This window comes from Mesocricetus auratus, unplaced genomic scaffold, assembly GCF_017639785.1.
Source record: "Mesocricetus auratus isolate SY011 unplaced genomic scaffold, BCM_Maur_2.0 Super-Scaffold_100010, whole genome shotgun sequence".
In the NCBI taxonomy this organism is placed as follows: Eukaryota; Metazoa; Chordata; class Mammalia; order Rodentia; family Cricetidae; genus Mesocricetus; species Mesocricetus auratus.
Window position 1 is genome coordinate 42,963,265 of NW_024429194.1, and position 14,820 is coordinate 42,978,084.

General features: G+C 41.2%; 1 protein-coding gene and 1 non-coding gene across 4 annotated transcripts in view; one reads left to right on the forward strand and one right to left on the reverse strand.

Moving 5' to 3' along the window:
• The window catches only part of Plekhm3 (pleckstrin homology domain containing M3), a 151,160-nt gene that overhangs the window by 43,011 nt on the left and 93,329 nt on the right, over window positions 1-14,820 (forward strand). The gene's annotated exons all lie outside the window — the stretch shown is intronic.
• Window positions 8,909-9,039, reverse strand: LOC121142996. The gene has a single exon (XR_005880139.1). It is a non-coding gene; the product is annotated as a small nucleolar RNA SNORA54 (small nucleolar RNA).

Here is a 14,820-nt window from a genome sequence, read left to right on the forward strand (position 1 = left end):
GTCTAAAAGGCTGTCTGTCTGTCAGTGAAGTGCAGAGCTTAGTAAGACAAAGACTGGAGCCCTGCCTGCGTATCCAGTTCTTCTGCTTGGAAATCCTGTTACCGTGGATACATGGCTTCATTTCTCTGCACCTTCATTTTCCCCATCTCAAATGTGAGAACAATCACATTCACCTTATTATATGACCTCAAGGGCTTAGGACAGGGTTTGGCACAAAGTAAGGCTAGCTATTATTAATATTTGCTTACCTTTGACAGCAATTGCCTGGATAAAGATTACATAAGTGTACACACCAAAGTTCCAGCTATTACAAAACCAAGTTGGACCACTAAGATGTAGAAAGATAGAACTGAGCAAGTCAAGCTAGAAGAATGACTGAAAACCAATGAGGTGAGGATTAGAGTGGGGGGTACTTAGTCTTGTATTCATATTCAGAAGAGTGACCGCAAAGATGGAGGGCAGAGGAAGCTTGACCAACAGCGGTCCACACAGGCATACAAATGTGGCATCTGGAAGCCAGCATTGGGTCTGCTTTGGCTCCATCAAAAGTGTTTTCAAACAGGTCCCCAAAGAAGAGAGCTATAGCTGCTGAGACCACCCAGCTGTTCAAGGCACCTGTTGCCTCACCTGTCCACCTGAGCTGGATGTCGTGAGGCGTATGGTGAAAGGAAGGAGAGAACAGATTTCTGACCTCCACGTGTTCATCATAGCTCACAGCCCTCCCCTAAAGTCCTCCCACACATGAGGACACATACAAAAAAAACTTGTTTTTTATTTTCAGGATTTTATTTCTCTGTGTAATAGTCCTGGCTGTCCTGGAGCTTGCTCTGTAATTCAGGTTGGCCTCACAGAGATCCGTCTGCCTCTGCCTCCTGAGTGCTGGGATTAAAGGAGCATTTTTTCCATGGTGTACACGGGACTAGAAGAGGGAGGACATAACGAGAGTGTCACATATTTGAAAGCTGCCACATGCGCACTTATGTAACAGAACTACCTTAAGTGGCTTGGGAGAAAATGAGCAGAGCCCTGCCCAATGGAACTAGAAAACCACAAATTTCAGATGTCAAGATACTCCGATTGAAGTCTGGAGAGATGGCTCAGAGGGTAAGAACATTGACTGCTCTTCCACAGGATTTGGATTAAATTCCCAGCACCCACATAGCAAGCAACTCATAGTAGTCTGTAATTCCACATATGAACTCTGTGGGTACCAGGCACACAAGTGGTATGCAGACGTACATGCACCAAAACACCATTAACATGAAATAAAATTAAAATATTTTTTAAAAAAGATACTTAGATTGTCTGAAAGTATTCTCATCTGCAAGGCAGAGAGACAAATTCAAGTCTCCTGCAAGTGCTTATTGAACCCCTACTAACTTCTGAGCACTGTACTCGGTGTACAGAGAACAAGACAGCCCTATTCTGTGTAACTAAAACACAGTTAATTTGAGGTCTTTAGTTCTCTTTCCACCTACCTGGAATGTTCTTGTTCTATACAGTCCCTCTTTTCTCTCATCCTGTAAATTTTTGAATGTCTCTGGTTTAAAGAAAATGAGATTAACGTCTTCCGATTAAATCTCCTTCAATAATTCCGTTTTCCCTTTGGCAAAGAGAACCTGTGCCAGTAGGAATATCAATTGACTGAAAAGACAGACGATGGGAATCCTTTTCCTAGCTCTGATGTCTATCATTGTATAAATTACTCTACCTTCTATACTTTTTAGAGTCTAAGTTTTTAGGTCTGGAAAAAAATCTTAAATAAAAGTATATGGGTAACAAGAATCAGGACACACACTGACATAGTAATGTGAGTCTGTGAAGAACAATGTTATGTAATTTGTATTTTAAACTTTCATATCCTGAAATTCAAAGAGATTTGATCACTTTATGTAAGTAGGCCGTTTGATTTTATAGGCTATAAATTTGCTTTTTTGATTTATTCCTAGTATTTTCATCGTAGATGTCACATGTATCTCTTTGATATGTTTCAGAAGAAAAGGATCATTTTGAATTTCAGAAGACAGGGATCTTTTGATAGACCTTCCTGAACTTCATAGGCATCACTGTGCTTTTTTTTTAAGCCGTTCATTTCTCCGAGTCTTTGTTGCTATACTTTGGTCTGGAAAGTTCTTGTCCCTTTTTGTAGCTTCTTTTTTGGCTAACATTGTTCTCATCACGTGTTCATTTCTGGTTAAACTTCTGAAGGAAGTGTTATTGCACAATTGGACTCCACATTGAGTTAGAAGTTTCTATTTACTGATCTTTCCCTGGGAGAGAAATTGGTGTGAGTGTGGTTTTAGGATAGATTGGATAGGTCAAGATCCTTCTTAATTCCTACCTAAGATCTTTAAACTTCTCAGGGACCCCTAGGAGTAATAATATTTACTTAAGAGGCTTTCTAAAACCTGTCTAAGGCAGAAATACGCTTATGTGAAAATTTGTCATCTTCTTTATGTTTTGAACTTACGATCTTTTTATGTAGCCCAGGCTAACCTTGAACTTGTGATCCTCCTTCCTTGGGCCTCCCAAGTACCCAAGGATTACCCCCAAACTTGATGTTTTATATATCTATAGATAAGGTAAACTAATATAGCAATACCATTTTTTTCTTGTATCATTTTTAAAAGCTAATTATTCACTTATTTGAGAAATATGGACTATATACAGTCCTACAAATTGTTATAGGGGGAACATAAAAATTAATTTATATAGGAAATAAGGCTTTATGCTTATGTCTTTCCACATTGATAAATGCTAACACTGAAAATGTTTTTTTTTTTTAAGATTTATTTATTATGTATACAGTATTCTGGCATTCATATTTACACACCAGAAGAGGGCACCAGATCTCATTATGAATGGTTGTGAGCCACCATGTGTTTACTGGGAATTGAACTCAGGACCTCTGGAAGAGCAGACAGTGCTCTTAACCACTGAGCCATCTCTCCAGCCCGAAAATGTTCTAATTAAATTAAATCAATAAGAAACCCAAAGAACACCAAGTTCCTCCTCTTGTTTTAGATGAAAACTTGGGCATGTTTACAAAACAATGAACCCCTAAGGTAGTGGCAGCTGTGGGAGTCTATTGGTTATGGTCATGGATGTAATTCTAGATTGTATATTCTGTTGAAACCCTCTATATCTTTAATGTTGACTTTCTCAAGTCCTTCTTGACTGTCTCTACCTCTTCTCCTTCCTCATTCTAATGTTCCAGGTAGAGTTCTCACAAGCCTACCTTGTCTGCTCATGTGAACCTCTGCCATGGGCCTGTGAATTTGTGTTTCACTTTTTGGAAGGGAAGACCTCAATGCCCCAAGGTGTCTATCAAAGATCTACCTACCCAAGATCTATCAAAGGATGCCTTAGTACCCACATTAGAATCATGTGTGTGATGTGGGAAGGAATGGCTGGACCCAGCCTGTTGAAGTCAGAACCCCTGAGGCTTTTTAAAGGAATTTCCAAATTAACTGAGAAAGTTAGAGAAAATGCTGGCCTAGCTATATAATGTTCTTAATAGAGAAATCAAACCATCTTTTAGTTTTTCCTATGTTAAATGAGCATATTGCTTTAAAGCGTTTCTTCTATATATGCTAAGCATTTCAACCATGAAGGTAATAATTTTCTTCTAGGTTTTTATGTTGTCCTTATACAACAGGGTTCTGGTAGTGAAAAGTTTAAAGGAAGTAAGGAGATAGGTAGTTCTAACACTTTGCCTACATTCTGGCATTGTTTTGTCTGACAAGCATAGTTAAATTTTCAGACAGCCTTTTTCTCCCTTCAGTTATTTGCTACCAACTATAACATCTATCATATAGGTGGCCACATGAGCTCCCGACTGGCCTTGTATTCTAACTTTCCCATGTGATGTATCAATTGCAATGAGTATGAGCTTGGAAAAGTTTGGATTGGCACTGGTGGTCTTATTTACAACTTGCAATTTCTTCCCAGCTATTTTGGCTTGAGTTTCAGCATCCCTATAGGATCTTGGCCTACTCCCTAGGTTTCAACCCTTGCCCTTTTGCGCGTTGCCCCAGTTCTAGCACTGGATTTACTCTTCCTCAGAATTTGTACTCTCTCTCAAATTTTCAAATGTCCAGTTGCTCCTCTCTGAAAGATTGCTACCCCCAGCACCACCCTGACTCATATTTCCCGTCAGTATTTAGATGTCACTTCCAAGACTTTTGGCAACCCCCCAAACTGACTGCTTAGGATTTATTAAATTCCCTCACAGTAATGGAAGCTTAGTGCCTCTTGCTCTCCTGCTATCACAGTTGAGATCGTAAGATTTTTGTGTGTATTCTTTTGCTTAGTGTGTGTCTCCCCTGTGTGGCTGCAGATGCTGCTCTGGCGGTTGCTGTATTCATCCTGTTCATTGCCATCTGTCAAGCTCTGCATCTGGTACCCATAGTTACATACCAAATAGTTGTGAGACTCTGTCCTGACCATCCTTCTGCACTCCCATCATTGGCTTTACTGCTCTCACATCTTTTCTAGGGATCTCAGGTAGGAGTCATCTGCATAGCAAATTGATATGCTCACTGAGAGGAAAAGTGTGGGCTCAGGACCCCCAAGACCAAACTCTCAGCACAAAGGAGATTTATTTGCCCCAGAAGAGCAGAGGGCAGGAAAAAGTAACAAAGATGGGAGAAGGGGAAGGGAACAAGGGAAAGGGGGCAGAGGTATTTGTTGGAGGGGAGGGCAATGGTCTGCCTCTGGATAGAGAGGAAATAGACATGTCACAGAGGAAAATGGCAGTTTATAAAGATACAAGGACAAACCCTGTGCTAGGATGAGGTGTTTAATTTTAATTGGGCATGTTAATTAGGGAGCCAAAGGGGACTTTTGATTGCTGGACTTCAGTACTTTGATTGCTGGACCTTGGCAGCCACTGTCAGGAGGAGGAAGTAGCTAAATAAGGGAATAGACCTTGATGGCTAGCTTTTGGAATGTAATCTAATGGTTTTTAGCAAGACAGAAGGTATATGGGGGAGAAGGACCAGGCCTGCCAGACCCATCCTTGCCATACCAAGCTGTCCAGAAAACCTTCATTCACTACTAAACTGTCTTAAGTTGTTTAAAATTAGTATTAATAGATGTTGAGTGTAAAGCTTACTCATATCAAACTGGTGATGATGCCGTATCTTGCAGTTTCTAGACACTTCTGGGTTTTTGCTACATGACATCTCAGAGCCTTTTGCTATACTAATATACGGGATAAGCATGCAACATTTGCACATGTCCTTAGCCTGTCTTAGTGGACTAGGAATCTTAGACTTGGGTTGCGTTTGAGAATTTCTGGGAACTGCATCATCAGAGTTTATTTGACACATTTGTACATATTCTGTTTCAACCCAGTTGTTTACTGCAGCTCAAGCATGACACTCGGTTCTTTGTAAGACTACTCCATGTCACATGCCAGCTAGTTTTCCAGGGCTACGAGGCCACATTCACTCTGACTGACTGTAAATGCTCAGGGGTTCCCATGGCCCACTCAGGTCGGATAATTTGCTAAAACAACTCATGAAACTCAGAAAAGAGCTACACTAACTATTTCTATCTAAGGAAAGAGATTTTGGGGGGTATTTTCCTGGGTGCTCCTGGGACCAAAAGGCTTCAGTGGCAGGCCAGAACCTATCAGCTCTAGACCATGGGCCTCCTGCAACCCTCCAGAGCACCAACTACTCTAAAGCAGTCACTACTCTCAAGTTTTACCTTAGAATATAGTGCTTACTTTTTAAATATATACAAAATAACAAGCTCAGCTGGGCGATGGTGGCGCATGCCTTTAATCCCAGCACTCCGGAGGCAGAGGCAGGTGGATCTCTGTGAGTTCGAGGACAGCCTCCAAAACAATACAGAGAAACCCTGTCTTGAAAAAACAAAAACAAAACAAAAAAACAAAAAACAAAATAACAAGCTCAGTGTTCTCTATTACTTTTAGTTGAGGAAAAATATCTAGTTTGCTGTGTATATATCACTTCTAGATAGGAACTAGGATTCCAAGGGCATAGATGTGGGCTTGAAGCAATTCCCACCAAGATTAGAAATCACATACACCAAAGCTCATTGAGGCTCCCTCATTAGAAATTGTATGGGGGCTGAATCAGAGGCCTTGCTGAAAATGACTGTCCTTCAAATCACCAGGCCTGTGCCTCTGACTAAAATGACTGTCCTTCAAATCACCAGGCCTGTGCCTCTGACTAAAATGACTGTCCTTCAAATCACCAGGCCTGTGCCTCTGACTCAGAGGAACAGACTTAGCTTGAAAGTCTTGATCTCGGTCTTCATTTTCATCAATAAAGAGGTTCTTCTCAAGCCCCAGACTCTTAGAGACCACACAGAGGAGTACGCACACCTGATATGGTGGCTGGCGGGATGGGCATTCAGACTCAGTGGGTAAGTAATAAATTAGGAGCACAAAGGCATGGTCTCCTGCTGGTAATCCTGCCACTGACTTACAACCTCAAGCCAGCCTTTCCAGTCTTATGAGTCAGCACCTTCAATGCTCTGTCCTGGGGGAAGGGTTAATTGCTTTGTCTGTATACAATTCATATACTGAAGAATTCTAGCCCAGCCAGAGTTACATATATTAATTCAGCAATATTGTAGATCACTGTATTTTTGCCCAGAAAATATGAGGAGGTTCCCCAGTGATGTTTTAGATTGGCCTAACAATGGATGGGCCACCTTTGGGAAAGTAATGTTTCTCATCCATTGTTAGGATGAGGGATTTTAGCTTGAATAAAAGGTGCCTGATAATGCCAAAGGTTTCTTGGCATCCCCTGAAGCCTGGCTCTACCAGTAATCTTACCAACATACGTGTGCCAGTTGCCCTGCCCTTTCGTCCACTACCTGTAGATGCTGTCTGAGCTATCATTCTTAAGGAGTTTTGCAAGGCTAATAAGTAATATCTCTTCTTTTTCCTTTCAGATACCATAAAGATGAGATCAAATTATTGTATTGTCCAGAGATCACATTTCTTATTCTGTAAAGGACCCCTAAATTAGATCCACTTATGCATCTGGCCACAACTGGAATCCCTGAGGCAATACCCTCTTACTGCAATAGGCAGAAAATCTGTTCTCTGAGGTCAGGCTGAGCATGCCAGTTTCCTTCTTTAAAACTCACTTGTTAGGAAGATGGCTCAGAGGGAATGGCATTTGTCACACAAGTCTGGTGATCTCAGTTTGATCCCCAGAACCCATCTAAAGGTGGAAGGAGAGAACCAGTTCCCCAAAGTTGTCTTTTGTACACCTCCATCACACAATAACATAAAAATTTTAAAACTAAACTCACTAGTTAGATACCTCATTTCTCCATCTGTGAAGCGGTCTGATAAGAGAGAATCAGGTACTATTATGCTAAGAAATTCCTTTCAGATGGCAAGGTGAGGATCAGAAAATAGGAATTTCTACTGGTAGGCAGTTCTTAATTTGGCCTACTTTGTCTAAGTAAAAGGATGCAAACAGACTGCCTTCAAATACCAAACATTTAGTTAAAAGATTAGCTTTGGGCATGGTCACAGGTATGTTTTAAGATAATCAGAAAAACACAGAAGCCATAAAACAAAGGAATAAAGGAAAGAAGTAAGGCAGGGCAGTGTCTGACTCTCATAGGGCAAATGGAATTTAGTGTGGGATGGAAATGAAATCCAAGCATGGATTTATAGGAACCTGATGAAAGTCATCTTTTTCCATTTTGAGACTGTCCCTACTACTCCTTGGGTCCACTCTCATGACTTTAATTTTATCAAATTGTTGTCATTACTGAAATAGCCCAAGTAGGCATTACTCTAAGAGATGCTGTCAGGAAAGAAGAAGGAAGATTGTGTTTTAAAGATACCGTAAAGTTCAAAGAGACGAGACCTCGTGCAACATAAGGAGAGAGAAGCATGTGTTAAGAACAGGGAGTGATGTGAGGGGAAGTCAGAGGCGACCATGGTGCAGTGCTGTGTGTGATTAAGCTACAGGCTGAGGCTAATGCAAGTAGAGACTTATATATCCAATCTGGGAGAAAAGATAGGGCCCAGAAACAGAGTAAGGAGAGACCCTTTGTTTCTCAGATGGACCAAAAAGATACTATCAACTTCTAAGCTACTGAGAGGTTGTTGACCTTTGAGACCAATCAGAGTAGAGATGGAACTAGAGAGTCACACAGAGAACTAGTGGTGATTTCACAGGATGTTAAATGCCAGCCGAAGGTGCTGTAGATAGGACATTGGATGCTTTGCAAGACAAAGTGCTTGGAGCAGGGCTGGGACTGAGGTAAGGTGAGCCAGGCACTTGTTTTAGCACAGGATCTTTTAGGAGACCTGAGTAAGATAGAAAATACTTTAATAATATTCTCAAAATGAAACATAATGCCAAATGATCTGAGTTTAGAGACAGTGTCAGCATTACTGTTATTCTTGCCTCAGACTCAGCTCTATTTCAGAGTAACATTCCGGTAAGATAGTGTATCTAATACACACCTTTCCCCAGCTCTAAATAGCCCATCCTAGCATTTTTGCCTTTTTATATGAGGAGGCTGACCTATTCTGATCGCAGGACTTCAGGCACAGTGTTCAGACACAACCAATCGATGGAAGGAGGTGAGCTGAAAGAGGGTTAGTCCCTGTGGCCAGTAGCCTTCAAGTAAGAGTTCTTAGTGGGTGACTGAGTCATCAAAAGAATTCCTTTATGGAGGGGAAAAAAAAAACCTGAAGTTACAAGCGGGCTCTGTAGAAGACAGTGCAGCATGGACAAGACCTCCTTTCCATGGCACTTCTTTTACCAAGCAGCTTGAATAATTTACAGCTGTTGCTGGCACGGACAGTGATTAAGTTGGGTCAGTATAGAAATCTCTGATGTTATTACTCTCCTGTCTTTGCACTGGCACAGGTTTTCTTTTGTTTGTTTGTTGCATGTGTTGTCTCCAAGACCTGAAACTGAAAGCCACCAGCCAGCCAGTCAATCAGTCATATGTCACTGGAAATCCTGTTGTACTAAAATGGAACCCACCAAGTACAACAAGGCTGACAGGTTGCGAACAGTGCTCAGTGTAGGTTTTAACCGTGATGTGTCTGTCATTTGGGTCCAGGAATGCTTTGTTGTGGAGGCCTATCCTGAGCAGCATCCTTTGCTCCCTAAACTGCCTGTTGTTCTGACTCTAGGGGCTTCTACAGCGGTTGTGGGCATTTTGACAGACCCTTGGCCGTACTTTCACATCAGGCTGTAATCCCTCCTATTTCTGTTCCCAAGCCAAGACCCAGTCAAGTCAGAATCCAGTCATTCTCTCCCCTTCCGCTTTCCTCTTAGCAGCGAATCCTCTCAAAGCTCAGACTGCCACCCTGCTTGAGACAACTCTAGTTCCTCTGCCCTATTAGATTGCCGAGTCTCGAGCACATCCTTTTGCTCCAAGCTCTTGTCCAAGCCACTTTTACACCTTACTGTGTCCCTCAGATAACTGGAATACAGGGATTTCCAAACATGCTCTGGTTTTTCTGACTTAAATCTTTACTGACATGACTTTTTCTAAAGTCTTTTTTTCTCCTCAAAAATCCAACTAACAAGTAAATGAGAAGGTCAAGTCATTGGCATTCAAAGGAAAACAAGAATGGAAAAATTACTAATTTGCACTGATTTAAATATACAAGAAGCTGAGATTATAACATTTCATTATGAAACTTTTTATCTTACACTAATATAAACACTGCTATTGAAGTGTCTTGGAAGAAAAATTAAAAGTAACTTTACAACTCAAATCATGTCTTTTAGAAGTGAAAATCTCCTGTAGATCATTCTATTTGCAACTCAAGGTGGATATTTAGTAGATGAAAAGCAGTCAGTATCTCTAGAATGGTACACATTATTTGCTTATTCGCTTTAGCAAAAATCAAGATTTATTGCCTTTCAAGATAAATTTTGACTAAATATTGACTTTAGGTTCTCAATCATTATTTACCTGAAAGACCAATAAATCTTGACACTTCTCATGAGTCAGAATCGACCTAGTATGTATTAATTTATTTCATATAATTCAATTTTAATTAGATTAAAATTTTTATATGTTAGTGTTATTGCATGTATGTTTGTGCAGCACATGTGTTCCTGGTGTCTTTTGTGGTTAGAAGAGGCATCAGCGCCCTATAACTGGAGTTATGAATGGTTGTGAATCATCATCATGGGTGCTAGAATCAAACCCAAGCCCCCTCCCTGCAAGAGCAACAAGTGCTCTTAACTACTGAGCTATCTTTTCAGCCCATGATTTGTAGCCTTAATAACAACATTCCACAAGACTGGTGAAATACTGTAGCATTTAATGAGCTTATATTTCAGTCAGCAGATGCTCCATTCATTTCCTAGTTAAATACAGTACCTTTAGTACTATTAATGCAACCAGCATAATGCTGTCTTAGATTTTAAAATATTCAGTATAAATAACTCCCACACACAACTAGAAAGCCCAAACCAAACAAAAGCCTCACCGACAGTTTACAGTACATTTGAAATTTTTAATCCTATTCAGGTTAGAAAGGATTGCCTTTCTTTGGTTGCCTTGAATTCTGCAAGTAGAATCAAGTAATACTCAATGATGATTGGTAGGTAGCCTCTGTCTTGACATTGCTATCTGCTGGTTCCAGTCCTCTCATCTGTCATTGTTCTGTCTCTGGATACAACGGGCACCAAACTCTCACTGCATTAAGGCACAGTGCTAGTCCTTCAGAGGCACATTGGCCACATTGCTGTATTGAAAGGACCTTGGTTCAGTACACTCATTTTTCCCCAGGAGAGTTACTCACTTCTGTTATATTTTTAAGGACATAGCCGTGCTAGCAGCAGCTGCAGTCAACTCTGCAAGTGCCAACTCAGGTTAACCTAAGTGTTTCAACTGTGGTAGGGGCAGTTTCCTTCTAGCCTAATTTATGATTCTCAACATGTGTCAGCACTCAGGCTGCATAGCAGAACTTTATGAGCCAAGTTCTGGCCAACAGGTAGTGACGTTTTCACATGAGTAATCTCTCAGCACTGTAAAATTTGTAGATGTACATAAAATGAAACTCACCAGGAGAAAATGATTTTGTAATAAACAGGTGACTTCAGGATAGGTTTGGAAACAACTAGTATAATTCAGGATTATAGTTAAGCATGTAGAGCCCCTTCCAGGTTTAAAGGTCATTTTTTTCTTTTTAAAATGTTTTTTCAATTATTATTGACAATTTCATATGTACATACAAGGTATCTTGATTATAGCCACCCACACTCTCCTTTTCCTTCCTCCCTGGGCTCTGTCCCAACATAGCCCCCTCCTCCCTTTATATTCTCTCTTCCCCCCTCCCTCCCTCTCTTCTCCCCTCCCTCACTTTTGTACCTCTCCGAGTCTGGTTCATTAATGCTGCCTGTGCATGGGTACAGGGTCACGTACTAGAGCCAGACCCATGAAGAAAATTGACCCCCTTTTCCCCAAGCAACCATCAGCTGCCGAAACATGTGTCAGTAATGGTTAGGGCTTTGTGAGTTCCCCCCAACCCATACTGGAGCATTGACTGACTTGATGCTGTGCAGGTCTTATTTATGTAAAGCCAGCTGTTTGAGTGCGATGGCCATATCATGTCCAGAAGACAGCGTTCACAGCACTCCTCCCTAGCCTCTGGCTTTGTGTGCTTTCCATCCCATTTTCCATAACGTTTCCTGTACCTTGGGGGTGAGGAGTTTGATATAGATGTCCCATTTAGGGCTGAACACTCAGTAGCACTTATCATTAGCTTTTTGACCAGTTTATGAGTCTTTGCACTAACTGTTGTCCATTGCAAAAAGAAGTTTCCCTGACCAAGGTTGACAGCAACACTAGTTTGTGGGTAGAAACACAAAACTTTAGAAGGCAGATTGACAACATGAGCTATTAGCAAAAACAAAAATAGTAAGTTTCCCAGTAAGGTCTATGGCCTCCCTAACCATAGATTTTTTGGGACAGGTATTTGGTGCCAGCATGAATTCCCTCCTGTGGTCTGAGTCTGAAATCCAATCAGAAAGTAGTAGTTGCCATTGTCATAATAGCCACTATGGCACCAGTGTGTGTATCTTGCCTTCCAGGTCAGTATTGTCGCCTGCAGCATCCAGCACCGGTAAGACCATGATATTCCCCAGCGCCCCCTCCCCTCCCCCTGTAGTCCGCATAGTACATTGCGACACTGTGAAAGCTAGCCAGAAGGAAGGAATTTCCTAGTCTGCTCCAGGTTGATTTTTCTATGTCTAGCAACCAAAGTACATGGTATCTTTAGCTATAGGATCTTACCATCTAGTTAATTATAGTGAGCAACCAAGGGCATTGGCTGTAGCCTATGTTGTCTTGGAGGTATCTGGGACTTTTGGTTAATAACCTGAAATGAGATATCCATGTCAGGCACTGAGATTTTTGTTTAATAGCCCCCCTTTATTTTTCTGGGAGCAACCTGCTATGAAGTTTTTATTCCCTGGGAAGAGAATTTACTATCAAAGTATTTAAAATCTTAGAGAGAATGTAATTTTGAACTTCTGCAGTCTAAAATGGGTATGTAATTTTAACAAAATCTCTGCCAACCCATACCATTTCTTTGTATTAGTAACTGTAGTGGCACAAGATTGAGTTCTTCTCTTCTTCCTCAGTTTTGAGATGTCCATAAATACTGTTTGTCTTACAACAGACAAAACGTACATACTCAATGATATATGCTATAGTCTTCATCTGAATATTCAGTGTCGTAAGTTCTTTTATGAGTAAGTAGATCCCTTCTGTTTTGTGGGTTACTGTCATGTTCCAAAGACCCAGAGGTAATTTGGATGTTTGAGATAGGAAAGGAGTTGGGTCAATGATTTGTAAGTGTTTTCAGATTCCTTTATTTTCTGCACCTTTCCATTTTGCAAGTAGAATTCCATAGTCTCATTTCTACCATGCTAATTGAAGTGTGGTGTAGCCACTCTTATATCTAAGCTCTGTCTCTTCTGCTGTGCAGGGTACAAGGCTAAGTCCCATGTTTGTTTTGCCTCAACTTCATTAAATACCAACCCTATATTGAAAAGATAGCTTGTGCCTTATATTGGACAGTCCTTCACTTAAACACTGACTATATTTGGGCTAATCCCAGGCCAGAGATAAGTAGAACATTTGGCTTATGCCAAAACTTGACATTTGTTTTTTAAAGTGTGTATTCAATACTAACTCCTTTTTGTTGTTGGGTCTTACTATGTAGCTCTGGCTATTCTAGAACTCACTATATACACCAGGCTGGCCTTGAACGCAGAGAGATCTGCTTGCCTTTGTCTGCCAAGTGCTGAAATTAAAGGTGGCAGTGCATGCTTTTAATCCCAGCACTCGGGAGGCAGAGGCAGGTGGATCTCTGTGAATTCGAGACCAAGCCTGGTCTACCGAACGAGTTCCAGAACAGGCTCCAAAACAATACAGAGAAACCCTGTCTCAAAAAAAAAAAAAAAAAAAAAAAAAAACAACCAACCAACAAACAAACAAAAAAACTAGTAGGTGGCTATAGACAATAAGCTAGGAAAACTAAACTGTTTATGATCTTACTCCCAGTTCTTGATTTTTTTTTCAGACTTGGGTGGCATGGGAGCTCAAACCTAGGGCCTTCACACATTCTAATCAAATGTTCAACCACAGAACCATACCACTGGTCTTCACCACCCCTAATTCTTGCAAAATACCAAGTCATTGGGCCTCTGATTACTTTGGAAAAAATACAGTCTCAAGACTCTAAATCTGTTTAAAGTCCAGGCCTTAAAGTAGCATAGAGCAGCATTTACAGAATGCTTGTTTGTGGCAACCCACTGCTCTCTGCCAGGACACTGGAAGGAAGCAAGAAAGGAGGGAGGGAGGGAGGGAAGAAAGGAAGGAAGGAAAGAAGGAAGGAAGGAAGGGAGGGAGGAAGGAAGGACTGGGAGATCCCACTCCTCAGCTTCGCTGTGGACACTTCATTTTGTCTGGTGCCTATGGCAAAAGAGGCTGTGAAACGCATCAGATTTCCCTTCTGCTTTTCCCTTTGCCTTCCCACCCCTTTTAAAGACTGGGTCTTCCTATGTACACCCACATTTGCTTTGAAGTCGTGATCCTCTCGGTTCATCCACTAGAGTTTTGGGGTTATAGACAACATGATGTCTTAGCTAGGCTTTATTTTTTTTTTTATGTTTTTACAGAGCAAATGAAAATGTGTTCCCTCAAATTCTTTGTCTCACACCTTCCCTCCTGTTTTTAGAAGATAGGATCTCTAAAAGATAGCCTAGGTTAACCTTGAACTCCTGATCCTCCTGTCTCTACTTCCCGAGTACTGGAATCACAATGTATACCACCACCATCTAACTTTTTCTCTTCCCTGTTTTATAAAAGCACTTTCTTCTCTTCTTCCATAGTTTTGTTTTGTTTATTTATTTTATTTATTTTTTATTTTTTAGAGCATCTCTCCCTGCCAAATACAAAGCAAAATACTGCTTGACCTCATGGAGGTTTCTGAAAGCTCAAGTGATGAAAAGCAGCTTGGAGTAGGTAGCACTTCCACAGTGAGATAGACTTCCCTAGGGATGGATGCATCCTCAGCTCTTGCCTTTCCCTGCTGGGCCTCTGGATTCCCTGGTTTGGGATAGGCAGCAGAAGTTGGCAGCTAGTAAGCAAGAAGAAGGCTGTTGGCCCCTACTCAAGACCGCAGCCTCAATGCCACCACACTGCCACCGCCAAACTAACTAGGTACATTGGTGAGAAGAAAACTCGCGCTTTGTGAAGAATTATGCCCGAATGTCTGTCCCAAGCCTTCGAGTCTTTTGGATTCCTAGTGAAAGGCCGCTTGGGAAATAG